At 40.4% G+C, this 12,312-nt stretch overlaps 1 pseudogene; it reads left to right on the top strand.

The window, feature by feature from the left end:
* Positions 1–11,434, top strand: part of LOC103086691 (tyrosine-protein kinase Fer-like) — a 62,787-nt pseudogene extending 51,353 nt beyond the window's left edge.
* The last annotated feature ends 878 nt before the right edge of the window (positions 11,435–12,312 follow it).

Below are 12,312 nucleotides of genomic sequence, written 5' to 3'. Positions count from 1 at the left end.
CTGTACGCGGGCCTCTCACTGCTGTGGCCTCTCCCATTGTGGAGCACAGGCTCCGGACGCGCAGGCCCAGCGGCCACGGCCCACAGGCCCAGCCGCTCCGCGGCACGCGGGATCCTCCCGGACCGGGGCACGAACCCGCGTCCCCCGCATCGGCAGGCGGACTCTCAACCACTGCGCCACCAGGGAAGCCCACTACTGGCTTTTTATTTACGGACACTGTAATTCCTGTAACTGACCACATTACCTTCTCTGTGTGGCCTGACAGGTTTTTCAGAGCCAATTCATGACAGAAATGTACACAACATTTGGGGGTATTGGCCTCACTTGGGGCATTAGTTTCACTCAGAAATCAAATTTTCTTCTTTACTTTTTTTTTTTCTTTAACATTTTGAAGAGTGTGGCCCATTTATTTTTTTATTTTTTTAACATCTTTATTGGAGTATAATTGCGTTACAATGGTGTGTTAGTTTCTGATTTATAACAAACTGAATCAGCTATACATATACATATGTCCCCATATCTCCTCCCTCTTGCATCGCCCTCTCACCCGCCCTATGCCACTGCTCTGGTGGTCATAAAGCACCAAGCTGATATCCCTGTGCTATGCGGCTGCTTCCCACTAGCTATCTAGTTTACATTTGGTAGTGTATATATGTCCATGCCACTCTCTCACTTCGTCCCAGGTTACCCTTCCCCCTCGCCACGTCCTCAAGTCCATTCTCTATGTCTGCGTCTTTATTCCTGTCCTGCCCCTAGGATCTTCAGAAGATTTTTTTTTTTAGGTTCCATATATATATGTTAGCATATGGTATTTGTTTTTCTCTTTCAGACTTACTTCACTCTGTATGACAGACTCTAGGTCCATCCACCTCACTACAAATAACTCAATTTCATTTCTTTTTGTGGCTGAGTAATATTCCATTGTATATATGTGCCACATCTTTTTTTTTTTTTTACATCTTTATTGGGGTATAATTGCTTTACAATGGTGTGTTAGTTTCTGCTTTACAACAAAGGGAATCAGTTATACATATACATATGTTCCCATATCTCTTCCCTCTTGCGTCTCCCTCCCTCCCACCCTCCCTATCCCACCCCTCTAGGTGGTCACAAAGCACCGAGCTGATCTCCCTGTGCTATGCGGCTGCTTCCCACTAGCTATCTATTTTACATTTGGTAGTGTATATATGTCCATGCCACTCTCTCCATTTTTTTTTTCTTAAATTCCATATATATGTGTTAGCATACGGTATTTGTCCTTCTCTTTCTGACTTACTTCACTCTGTATGACAGACTCTAGATCTATCCACCTCATTACAAATAGCTCAATTTCGTTTCTTTTTATGGCTGAGTAATATTCCATTGTATATATGTGCCACATCTTCTTTATCCATTCATCCGACGGCGGGCACTTAGGTTGTTTCCATCTCCGGGCTATTGTAAATAGAGCTGCAATGAACATTTTGGTACATGACTCTTTCTGAATTCTGGTTTCCTCAGGGTATATACCTAGTAGTGGGATTGCTGGGTCATATGGTAGTTCTATTTGTAGTTTTTTAAGGAACCTCCATACTGTTCTCCATAGTGGCTGAACCAATTCACATTCCCACCAGCAGTGCAAGAGTGTTCCCTTTTCTCCACACCCTCTCCAGCATTTATTGTTTCTAGATTTTTTGATGATGGCCATTCTGACTGGTGTGAGATGATATCTCATTGTAGTTTTGATTTGCATTTCTCTAATGATTAATGATGTTGAGCATTCTTTCATGTGTTTGTTGGCAGTCTGTATATCTTCTTTGGAGAAATGTCTATTTAGGTCTTCTGCCCATTTTTGGATTGGGTTGTTTATTTTTTTGTTATTGAGCTGCATGAGCTGCCTGTAAATTTTAGAGATTAATCCTTTGTCAGTTGATTCATTTGCAAATATTTTCTCCCATTCTGAGGGCTGTCTTTTGGTCTTGTTTATGGTTTCCTTTGCTGTGCAAAAGCTTTGAAGTTTCATTAGGTCCCATTTGTTTATTTTTGTTTTTATCTCCATTTCTCTAGGAGGTGGGTCAAAAAGGATCTTGCTGTGATTTATGTCATAGAGTGCTCTGCCTATGTTTTCCTCTAAGAGTTTGATAGTTTCTGGCCTTACATTTAGGTCTTTAATCCATTTTGAGCTTATTTTTGTGTATGGTGTTAGGGAGTGATCTAATCTCATACTTTTACATGTACCTGTCCAGTTTGCCCAGCACCACTTATTGAAGAGGCTGTCTTTTCTCCATTGTTTATTCTTGTCTCCTTTATTAAAAATAAGGTGACCATATGAGCGTGGGTTTATCTCTGGGCTTTCTATCCTGTTCCATTGATCTATATTTCTGTTTTTGCACCAGTACCATACTGTCTTGATTACTGTAGCTTTGTATTATAGTCTGAAGTCCAGAAGCCTGATTCCTCCAGCTCCGTTTTTCTTTCTCAAGATTGCTTTGGCAATTCGGGATCTTTAGTGTTTCCGTACAAATTGTGAAATTTTTTGTTCTAGTTCTGTGAAAAATGACATTGGTAGTTTGATAGGGATTGCATTGAATCTGTAGATTGCTTTGGATAGTAGACTCATTTCACAATGTTGATTCTTCCAATCCAAGAACATGGTATATCTCTCCATCTGTTTGTATCATCTTTAATTTCTTTCATCAGTGTCTTATAGTTTTCTGCATACAGGTCTTTTGTCTCCTTAGGTAGGTTTATTCCGAGATATTTTATTCCTTATGTTGCAATGGCAAATGGGAGTGTTTCATTAATTTCTCTTTCAGATTTTTCATTATTAGTGTATAGGAATGCAAGAGATTTCTGTGCATTAATTTTGTATCCTGCTACTTTACCAAATTCACTGATTAGCTCTAGTAGTTTTCTGGTAGGGTCTTTAGGATTCTCTATGTACAGTATCATGTCATCTGCAAAGTGACAGCTTTACTTCTTTTCTGATTTGGATTCATTTTATTTCTTTTCCTTCTCTGACTGCTATAGCTAAAACTTCCAAAACTATGTTGAATACTACTGATGAGAGTGGACAACCTTGTCTTGTTCCTGATCTTAGTGGAAATGCTTTCAGTTTTTCACCATTGAGAACGATGTTGGCTTTGGGTTTGTCATATATGGCCTTCTTTATTATGTTGAGGTAAGTTCCCTCTAGGCCTACTTTCGGGAGGGTTTTTATCATAAATGAGTGTTGAATTTTGTCGAAAGCGTCTTCTGCATCTATTGAGATGATCATATGGTTTTTCTCCTTCAGTTTGTTAATATGGTTTACCACATTGATTGATTTGGGTATACTGAAGAATCCTTGCATTCCTGGGATAAACCCCACTTGATCATGGTGTGTGATCCTTTTAATGTGCTGTTGGATTCTGTTTGCTAGTATTTTGTTGAGGATTTTTGCATCTATGTTCATCAGTGATATTGGTCTGTAGTTGTCTTCCTTTGTGACAACATTTTGTGGTTTTGGTATCAGGGTGATGGTGGCCTCGTACAAGGAGTTTGGGAGTGTTCCTCCCTCTGCTATATTTTGGAAGAATTTGAACAGGATAGGTGTTAGCTCTTCTCTAAATGTTTGATAGAATTCACCTTCTGGTCCTGGGCTTTTGTTTGTTGGAAGATTTTTAATCACAGTCTCAATTTCAGTGCTTGTGATTGGTCTGTTGATATTTTCTTTTTTCTCCCTGGTTCAGTCTCAGTAGGTTGTACTTTTCTAAGAATTTGTCCATTTCTTCCAGATTGTCCATTTTATTAGCATATAGTTGCTTGCAGTAGTCTTTCACAATCCTTTGTATTTCTGCAGTGTCAGTTGTTACTTCTCCTTTTTCTGTTCTAATTCTACTGATTTGAGTCTTCTCCCTTTTCTTCTTGATGAGTCTGGCTAATGGTTTATCAATCTTGTTTATCTTCTCAAAAAAAAACAGCTTTTAGTTTTACTGTTCTTTGCTATTGTTTCCTTCATTCCTTTTTCATTTATTTCTGATCTGATCTTTATGATTTCTTTCCTTCTGCTAACTTTAGGGTTTTTTGTTCTTCTTTCTCTAATTGCTTTAGGTGTAAGGTTAGGTTGTTTATTTGAGATGTTTCTTGTTTCTTGAGGTAGGATTGTGTTGCTATAAACTTCCCTCTTAGAACTGCTTTTGCTGCATCCCATAGATTTTTGGTTGTTGTGTTTTCATTGTCATTTGTTTCCAGGTATTTTTTGATTTCCCCTTTGATTTCTTCAGTGACCTCTTAGTTATTTAGTTATTTAGTAGCATATTGTTTAGCCTCCATGTGTTTGTATGTTTCACAGATTTTTTTCCTGTAATTGATACCTAATCTCATAGCGTTCTGGTCAGAAAAGATACTTGACAGGATTTCAATTTTCTTAAATTTACCAAGGCTTGATTTATGATCCAAGATATGATCTGTCCTGGAGAATGTTCCATGAGCACTTGAGAAGAATGTGTATTCTGTTGTTTTGGGATGGAATGTCCTATAAATATCAATTAAGTCCATCTTGTTTAATGTATCATTTAAAGCTTGTGTTTCCTTATTTATTTTCATTTTGGATGATCTTTCCATTGGTGAAAGTGGGGTGTTACAGTCCCCTACTATGATTGTGTTACTGTCGATTTCCCCTTTTATGGCTTTTGTCATTACTCTGAACTCTTTTTCAGGTAGACTGCCTATTTCCTCTTCACTTGTTTGGTCTGCTGGGCTTTTACCTTGCTACTTCATCTGCTGTGTGTTTCTCTGTCTTCTCATTTTGCTTAAATTAGTGTGTTTGGGGTCTCCTTTTCGCAGGCTGCAGGTTCTTTGTTCCCATTGTTTTTGGTGCCTGCCCCCAGTGGCTAAGGTTGGTTCGGTGGGTTGTGTAGGCTTCCTGGTAGAGGGGACTGGTGCCTGTGTTCTGGTGAATGAGGCTGGATCTTGTCTTTCTGGTGGGCAGGACCGCGTCCGGTGGTGTGTCTTGGGGTGTCTGTGACCTTATTATGATTTTAGGCAGCCTCTCTGCTAATGGGTGGGGTTGTGTTCCTGTCTTGCTAGATGTTTGGCATAGGGTGCCCAGCACTGGAGCTTGCTGGTCGTTGAGTGGAGGTGGGTCTCAGCGTTGAGGTGGAGATCTCTGGGAGAGCTTTCACCATTTGATATTACATGGAGCCGGGTGGTCTCTGGTGGACCAATGTCCTGAACTCGGCTCTCCCACCTCAGAGGCACAGGCCTGACACCCAGCCAGAGCACCAAGACCCTGTCAGCCACATGGCTCAGAAAAAAAGGGAGAAAAAAAGCAAGCAAGCAAGCAAGAAAACAAGAAGAAAGTTATTAAAATTGAAAAAATTTAAATTATTAAAAATTAAAAAATTAAAACATAATTTTTTAAAAAAAGAAAGAGAGGGCATCCAAACCAAAAAACAAATCCACCAATGATAGCTAGAGCTAAAAACTATACTAAGAAAAAAAAAACAAAAACGGACAGACAGAACCCTAGGACAAATGGTAAAAGCAAAGCTATACAGACAAAATCACACAAGGAAGCATACACATACACACTCACAAAAAGAGGAGGAAAAATATATATACCTATATATAAAAAAAGGAAGAGAGCAACCAAATCAATAAACAAATCTACCAATGATAATGAACTCTAAATACTAATCTAAGGTAAACATAATACCAGAAGCAAATTAGATGCAGAAAGCAAACCCCATTTCTACAGTTGCTCCCAAAGTCCACTGCCTCAGTTTTGGGATGATGTGTTGTCTTTTCAGGTATTCCACAGAGGCAGGGTGCATCAAGTTGATTGTGGAGCTTTAATCCGCTGCTCCTGAGGCTGCTGGGAGAGATTTCCCTTTCTCTTCTTTGTTCGCACAGCTCCCGGGGTTCAGCTTTGGATTTGGACCCGCCTCTGCGTGTAGGTCGACTGAGAGCACCTGTTCTTCGCTCAGACAGGACGCAGTTAAAGAAGCAGCTGCTTCGGGGGCTCCGCCTCACTCAGGCCGGGGGGAGGGAGGGGTACGGATGTGTGGCGAGCCTGCGGCGGCAGAGGCCAGCGTGACGTTGCACCAGCCTGAGGCGCGTCGTGTGTTCTCCCGGGGAAGTTGTTCCTGGATCACGGGACCCTGGCAGTGGCGGGCTGCACAGGCTCCCCGGAACAGGGGTGTGGATAGTGACCTGTGCTCGCACACAGGCTTCTTGGTGGCGGCAGCAGCAGCCTTAGCGTCTCACGCCCGTCTCTGGGGCTCCATTAAGCAGCGCTCTTAATCCCCTCTCCTCGCGCACCAGGAAACAAAGAGGCAAGAAAAAGTCTCTTGCCTCTTCGGCAGCTCCAGACTTTTCCCCGGACTCCCTCCCGGCTAGGCTAGCCGTGGCGCACTAACCCCTTCAGGCTGTGTTCACACCGCCAACCCAAGTCCTCTCCCTGCGATCGGACCGGAGCCCGAGCCCCAGCTCCCAGCCCCGCCCGCCCCGGCGGGCGAGCACACAAGCCTCTGGGGCTGGTGAGTGCCGGTCGGCCCTGATCCTCCGTGCGGGAACCTCCCCGCTTTGCCCTCCGCACCCCTGTGGCTGCGCTCTCCTCCGCGGCTCCGAAGCTCCCCGCTCCGCCTCCCGCTGTCTCCGCCCAGCGAAGGGGCTTCCTAGTGTGTGGACACCTTTCCTCCTTCACGGCTCCCTCCCACTGGTGCAGGTCCCATCCCTATTCTTTTGTCTCTGTTTATTCTTTTTTCTTTAGCCCTACCCAGGTACATGGGGAGTTTCTTGCCTTTTGGGAGGTCTGAGGTCTCCTAACAGCGTTCAGTGGGTGTTCTGTAGGAGTTGCTCCACATGTAGATGTATTTCTGATGTATCTGTGGCGAGGAAGGTGATCTCCACGTCTCACTCCTCCACCATCCTGAAGGTCTCTCTCCTCCCTCCCGTGTTTGTTGTTTGCCTCCATTGACTAGAATGAACTTCCATGAGAGCAGAGTTTGTTTTGCTCAAGGCTGTACATCTGGTGCTTAAGAGGCACTCAAATATTTTTTAATTAAATCTTTCATAGGATTCTCTATAGCAGGTTTTTTGTAAGTAAAATTTTACTGGAACTCAGTCATGCTCATTCATTTCCATATCATCTATGGCTGCTTTCACACTATAATGCAGAGCTGAGGAAGTCCGAAAGGGTCCACGTAAGCCCACAAAGTCTCAAATATTTATTCAAAGTCTCAAATATTTACTATCTGGCTCCTTACAGAATGATTGCTGACCCCCAACAGCACTCACATGTCCTTCATTTCTGAAGTTAAACTGCAAGTGCTCTAGGTACAGGAGTTAGGTCTTAATACTCCTGTGTATGTAAAACAGAAAACCTTTAAAATAGCTATCAAATAGATTTTCTTCTTCCAACATAAATTATTTCTGCTCAGTTAAATTCAAAGTTAGCACTTTCCATCCTCAGTGCATTTCTAGCAAGGCCAAAAGCAAAGGTTACCTGTGTTCAATAATTTGGGGGAGAGAGAGGAGAGATTCTGATGCTAAGTAGCAGCAAATTTTCACAATCATGAAATCTTTAAAATGTGAATGCAACATAACAACTGGAAAGCTATTCACTGATATGTTTCTAACAAATGATTTTGAGGTGAACCATAGTTATTTTCTCATTGTAAAAATCATTCTAACAATGTCATTTTTTTAATGCCAGGCACATTATGGGTGCACAACAGTCATTGAATGGATCACTCTCCCATAAATAATCACTGTGCTCATCAATTTTAGCAAATTATAATTACCTGAAAAGGGGCATCAAGATTTATATCCCTGGGCTTCCCTGGTGGCGCAGTGGCTGAGAGTCCGCCTGCCGATGCAGGGGACACAGGTTCGTGCCCCGGTCCAGGAAGATCCCACATGCCGTGGAGCGTCTGGGCCCGTGAGCCATGGCCGGTGAGCCTGCGCGTCCGGAGCCTGTGCTCCGCAACGGGAGAGGCCACAACAGTGAGAGGCCCGCGTACCGCCAAAAAAAAAAAAAAAAAGATTTATATCCCTTTGCCAATTCTAAAATATACTCAGAATGTCTCAATCTTTTTAAAAAATAAAGCCTTTATTGTCATTCTCTAAAAAAAATAATTAATTTGCATAGGTATCATTGGTTCTAAGGAACTGAAGAATAAATGAATAATTCTAGGCATCATTTCAGCCCACTGTCTACCCCAGGTACAGAGGTAAGCAAATAGGATTTGCTCATATTATTGGATAAGATGTCTGTTATTTGGAAACATTGTAGTCCATGGACTAAGACACAAATAAGAAGAAAGAGCTAGGAATCTTATCTTTGCTAAGTTATTTTGAATAAGCAACAATATACACAATGATATACAATCATTTGAGAAAACTATTGTTTATTTAGAAAAAGGGTTACATGGGTAGAATTCATTAGATAAAAAAAACTTTCTTTTAAAAATGTCACTGTGAAACTTTTCCAGATGAAAGTTAAGCAATACAAAGCTCCTGTAGCTGTAGACTTAAAAGACAATTAACTTTCGATCCCCCCGCCCAGATTTTTCTAACATAATTACAAGAAAAAATGGCAAGGGACAAGGGAGTGCTGGTACCTTTTTTTTTTTTCTAACAGGTTTTAATGTCATACACATAGTATATAAAATGATTCCTAGGCATTGCATAAGACACTGCTCCCACTTTGTTTTTTACTAATATTAAAAACAGGCCAAATAATAAATTAAAACTGAGTTTTTAAATGAGGTAAATTCAAGATGGTTCAATAATTGTTTATTTTCCATTTCAAACAATAAAAAGGAAGCATTTCAAATTGAAAAAAAAAAAACTAAACTCAGGCAATATTTAGTTAACCTAAAGTGAAATTCTGTACATATGTAACCTTATTTGCTTCTTGGAAACTGTATGCAGCACATTGTGCTAAAAATATGGAAGTTAATACTTTCAGCCATTTACTGAAAATAAACATGTAGAAACTAAGCAACAAGTTAAATACAATAATGCACAACTCAACAATTTTAAGTTTTCGGCATAGAGCAATAGAGCAGATCACTGAATAATTTAAGGAGATGCAAACGGGCCCTCTTCGTTCATAATTCTTGGCAATCTACTCAGGAAAATAAATTTCTGGTCACAGCTGAACAATTTCGTTCCAATCTCATCTGAAAGAAACAAAGTGATTATATTGATAGATAAGGAAGGCATGGGGGGGGCAGGGAGGAAGGAGAGGGGATGGATGGAAGGGGGAAGGAGGGACAGATGAAAGGAGGAGGGAGGGAGGGAGGGAGGGAGGGAGGGAGGGAAGAAGGGCGGAGAGGAGGAGGAGGAAGGAAGGAAGATTTAAGAAAATCAATGAGTTCTGTCAATAACAAAGGCTTGAATTAAGTCCCTAAATAAGGATGAAATATTTGTGTATTTCTTATTGCCTATTCTTAGAAACCACTAAAGATAGGCACATTATGATGAATTAACAAAATAACAAAACACAGAACATTTTGTCTGTGAGAGAGGGAAAGGGGGAGTGGGGGGAGGGGAGGGAGGAAAAAATGCAATAGAATTCCACAGGGACAAGCAATAGCTTGTCAAAAGTAAACAGAACACACAACCGTGAAAAGGAACCAATTTTACCTGATCAACAAAAAAAGAGAAAAATGACATCACATTTTTCACAAGGACATGATTTTAATAGTTACTTATATTAAGATGCAATGTCTGCTAAATTATAAAAATTGCTTTAAAAATATATTGACTTAATTATACTCATTTCCTTTCCTTTATGTATTGACATTTTTCAAATACTGCATATTGAAATAAATTCAAAACATGATCATTACAACATGTGGCAAATAGTTTCATATCTGCCTAACATTGTTCTCATTCAAATTTTAATCTAATGCTTAACGCATTAAACTTTATTGATGAAAATACTACATTCACATATTTCATAAAACCAGAGCTAGAAGGGCCTTAGAAAATAATCACACTTGCATGATATGCTGACAAATAATTTACATATCGTTTCTATACAGTATTCTGTTCACACCATGTATAATCTTGACATTACCAATTATAATTATAGATACATTAATGTTGAACTTACAGTTTTAATACTTAAAAATCATTGTTCCTGTTCATCACTGATGAATGGAGAAACAAAATGTGGTACACATCCATACAATGGAATAGTATTCAGTTATAAAAAGAAATCAATTTCTGATACATGCTACAACATGGATGAACCTTGAAAACATGATGCTAAGTGAAAGAAGCCACATATAACAAAAGGCCACATATTGCATGATTCCATTTTTATGAAATGTCCAAAACAGGCAAATCCATAGAGACAGAAAATACATTAGTTGTTTCCAGAGGCTGCAGGAAGGAGAGAATTGGGGGTGACTGCTAACAGATGCAGGGTCTCTTCTGAGGGTGATGGAGATGTTCTGGAGTTACTGGTGATGGTTACAACACAGGGATATACTAAAAACCACTTTTAAATGGAATATTTTATAAGAACTTCATCTCAATTTTTTTAACTACAAAAAAAGTCAATGTTCCAATAAAGAGAATCACGGTATCAGCATGATCATTAATTAGAATAAAAAATGCCTATCATGAAAATGTCATAATTACTGGGCAAGGGAAATTCTGATGACACATTTAAGGGCACATTAAAGAATAAAACTGCTATTGCTGTTAAAACATGTGAAGATGATCTTTCCCAGGAACTGAAATTAAAATTTTTACAAGAAGCCAAAATCCTCAAGCAATATAATCATCCCAATATTGTCAAACTTATCAAAGTTCGCACACAAATACAGCCTATCTACATGATTAAGGAACTGGTTCCAGGAGGCTATTTCCTCTCCTTTCTGAGAAAGAAGGATGAACTAAAACAGTTAGTGAAATTTTCATTAGATGCTGCTTCTGGATGGCAAATCTCGAGTAAACATTGTATACACAGGAACCTTGCTGCAAGAAACTGCCTGGAGGTGAAAACAATGTTCTGAAAATCAGTGACTTTGGAATGTCTCGTCAAGAGGATGGTGGTGTGTATTCATCTTCTGATTTAAAGCAGATTCCCATTAAATGGACAGCACCAGAAGCTCTTAATTATAGGAGATATCGTTCTGAGAGTGACGCATGGAGCTGTGGCATCCTCCTCTAGGAGACCTTCAGCTTAGGGGTCTGTCCATACCCTGGAATGACAAATCAGCAAGCACAAGAGCAAGTGGAAAGAAGATACTAGATGTCAGTCTCTCAGCAGTAACCAGAACATATTTATAAAATAATGAAGTCTTTGGATTACAAACTTGAAAACCACCCCAAGTTCGGTGAACTTCAGAAAGAACTGCCATCAAGAAGAAAGTCACATAGTGATGAAACAGCACCAAATTCAGACTTCAGGACTCTATCTTCCAGCAGAGTAATATTTTATTCTCATTAATAATAAGTTTATATCACCTTACCTGGAATATTCTTCTTATTGTTTATTAACTATTTTTTTAAATATGTGCAACTTTAACCATTGTAATAAGAAAGCACAGGTTCTAAATGCAAGAGATCCCTCAAATCTATCTTTTCACATCTAGGACTGTTGATGTTTCTCAAAGGGTTTCTACTTCAGGCTCAGTTCAGAGTTGACTGTCCTCCATCCTAGACACCTCTACTCTCTCAGTGCTATAAACTACATTGGTAATACCATCTGTGCAGGATACACTCCAACAAAAGGTGGCCTTCTACTATGCTAAGACAAGATTACATTTGTAAACATCACTTCCTATTGGGAATTATCTGGACAACTTTTAGTACGGTTGTCATTTCCCTCTGTTCCACCATGCCCTCCTCCTTTGTCAGGGCATCAGAAAACTATGCATGAAATGCCCTCAAAGAGTACCCTTTCAGAGTTGAGGAAGCTGATTTTAAATGATGTTACTTTATAGACAGCTGTGACAGCAAGAACGAAGTCTGAAACGTTAGGTCTGGGTGAAAGAGCAGCTAGACTGGTGATCAAAATAGAGAAGAAAGGCAAATAGAAAATCAGCCTTATTACCAGAGCTATGCCTTTATAAACACACACACACTTTCTATTTTTATGATCAAAAAGGTCCTAAGAAATGTTTCAATAATTCATAGACTCCTCATAAAAGAACGCTCTGGGGCTTCCCTGGTGGCGCAGTGGTTGAGAGTCCGCCTGCCGATGCAGGGGACACAGGTTCGTGCCCCGGTCCGGGAGGATCCCACATGCCGCGGAGCGGCTGGGCCCGTGAGCCATGGCCGCTGAGCCTGCGCGTCCGGAGCCTGTGCTCCGCAACGGGAGAGGCC

The sequence above is a fragment of the Lipotes vexillifer genome, unplaced genomic scaffold (assembly GCF_000442215.2).
Source record: "Lipotes vexillifer unplaced genomic scaffold, Lipotes_vexillifer_v1.1 scaffold1524, whole genome shotgun sequence".
In the NCBI taxonomy this organism is placed as follows: domain Eukaryota; kingdom Metazoa; phylum Chordata; class Mammalia; order Artiodactyla; family Lipotidae; genus Lipotes; species Lipotes vexillifer.
The sequence above is the reverse complement of the archived record's forward strand: the minus strand, read 5'-3'. Positions and strand labels throughout refer to the sequence as shown.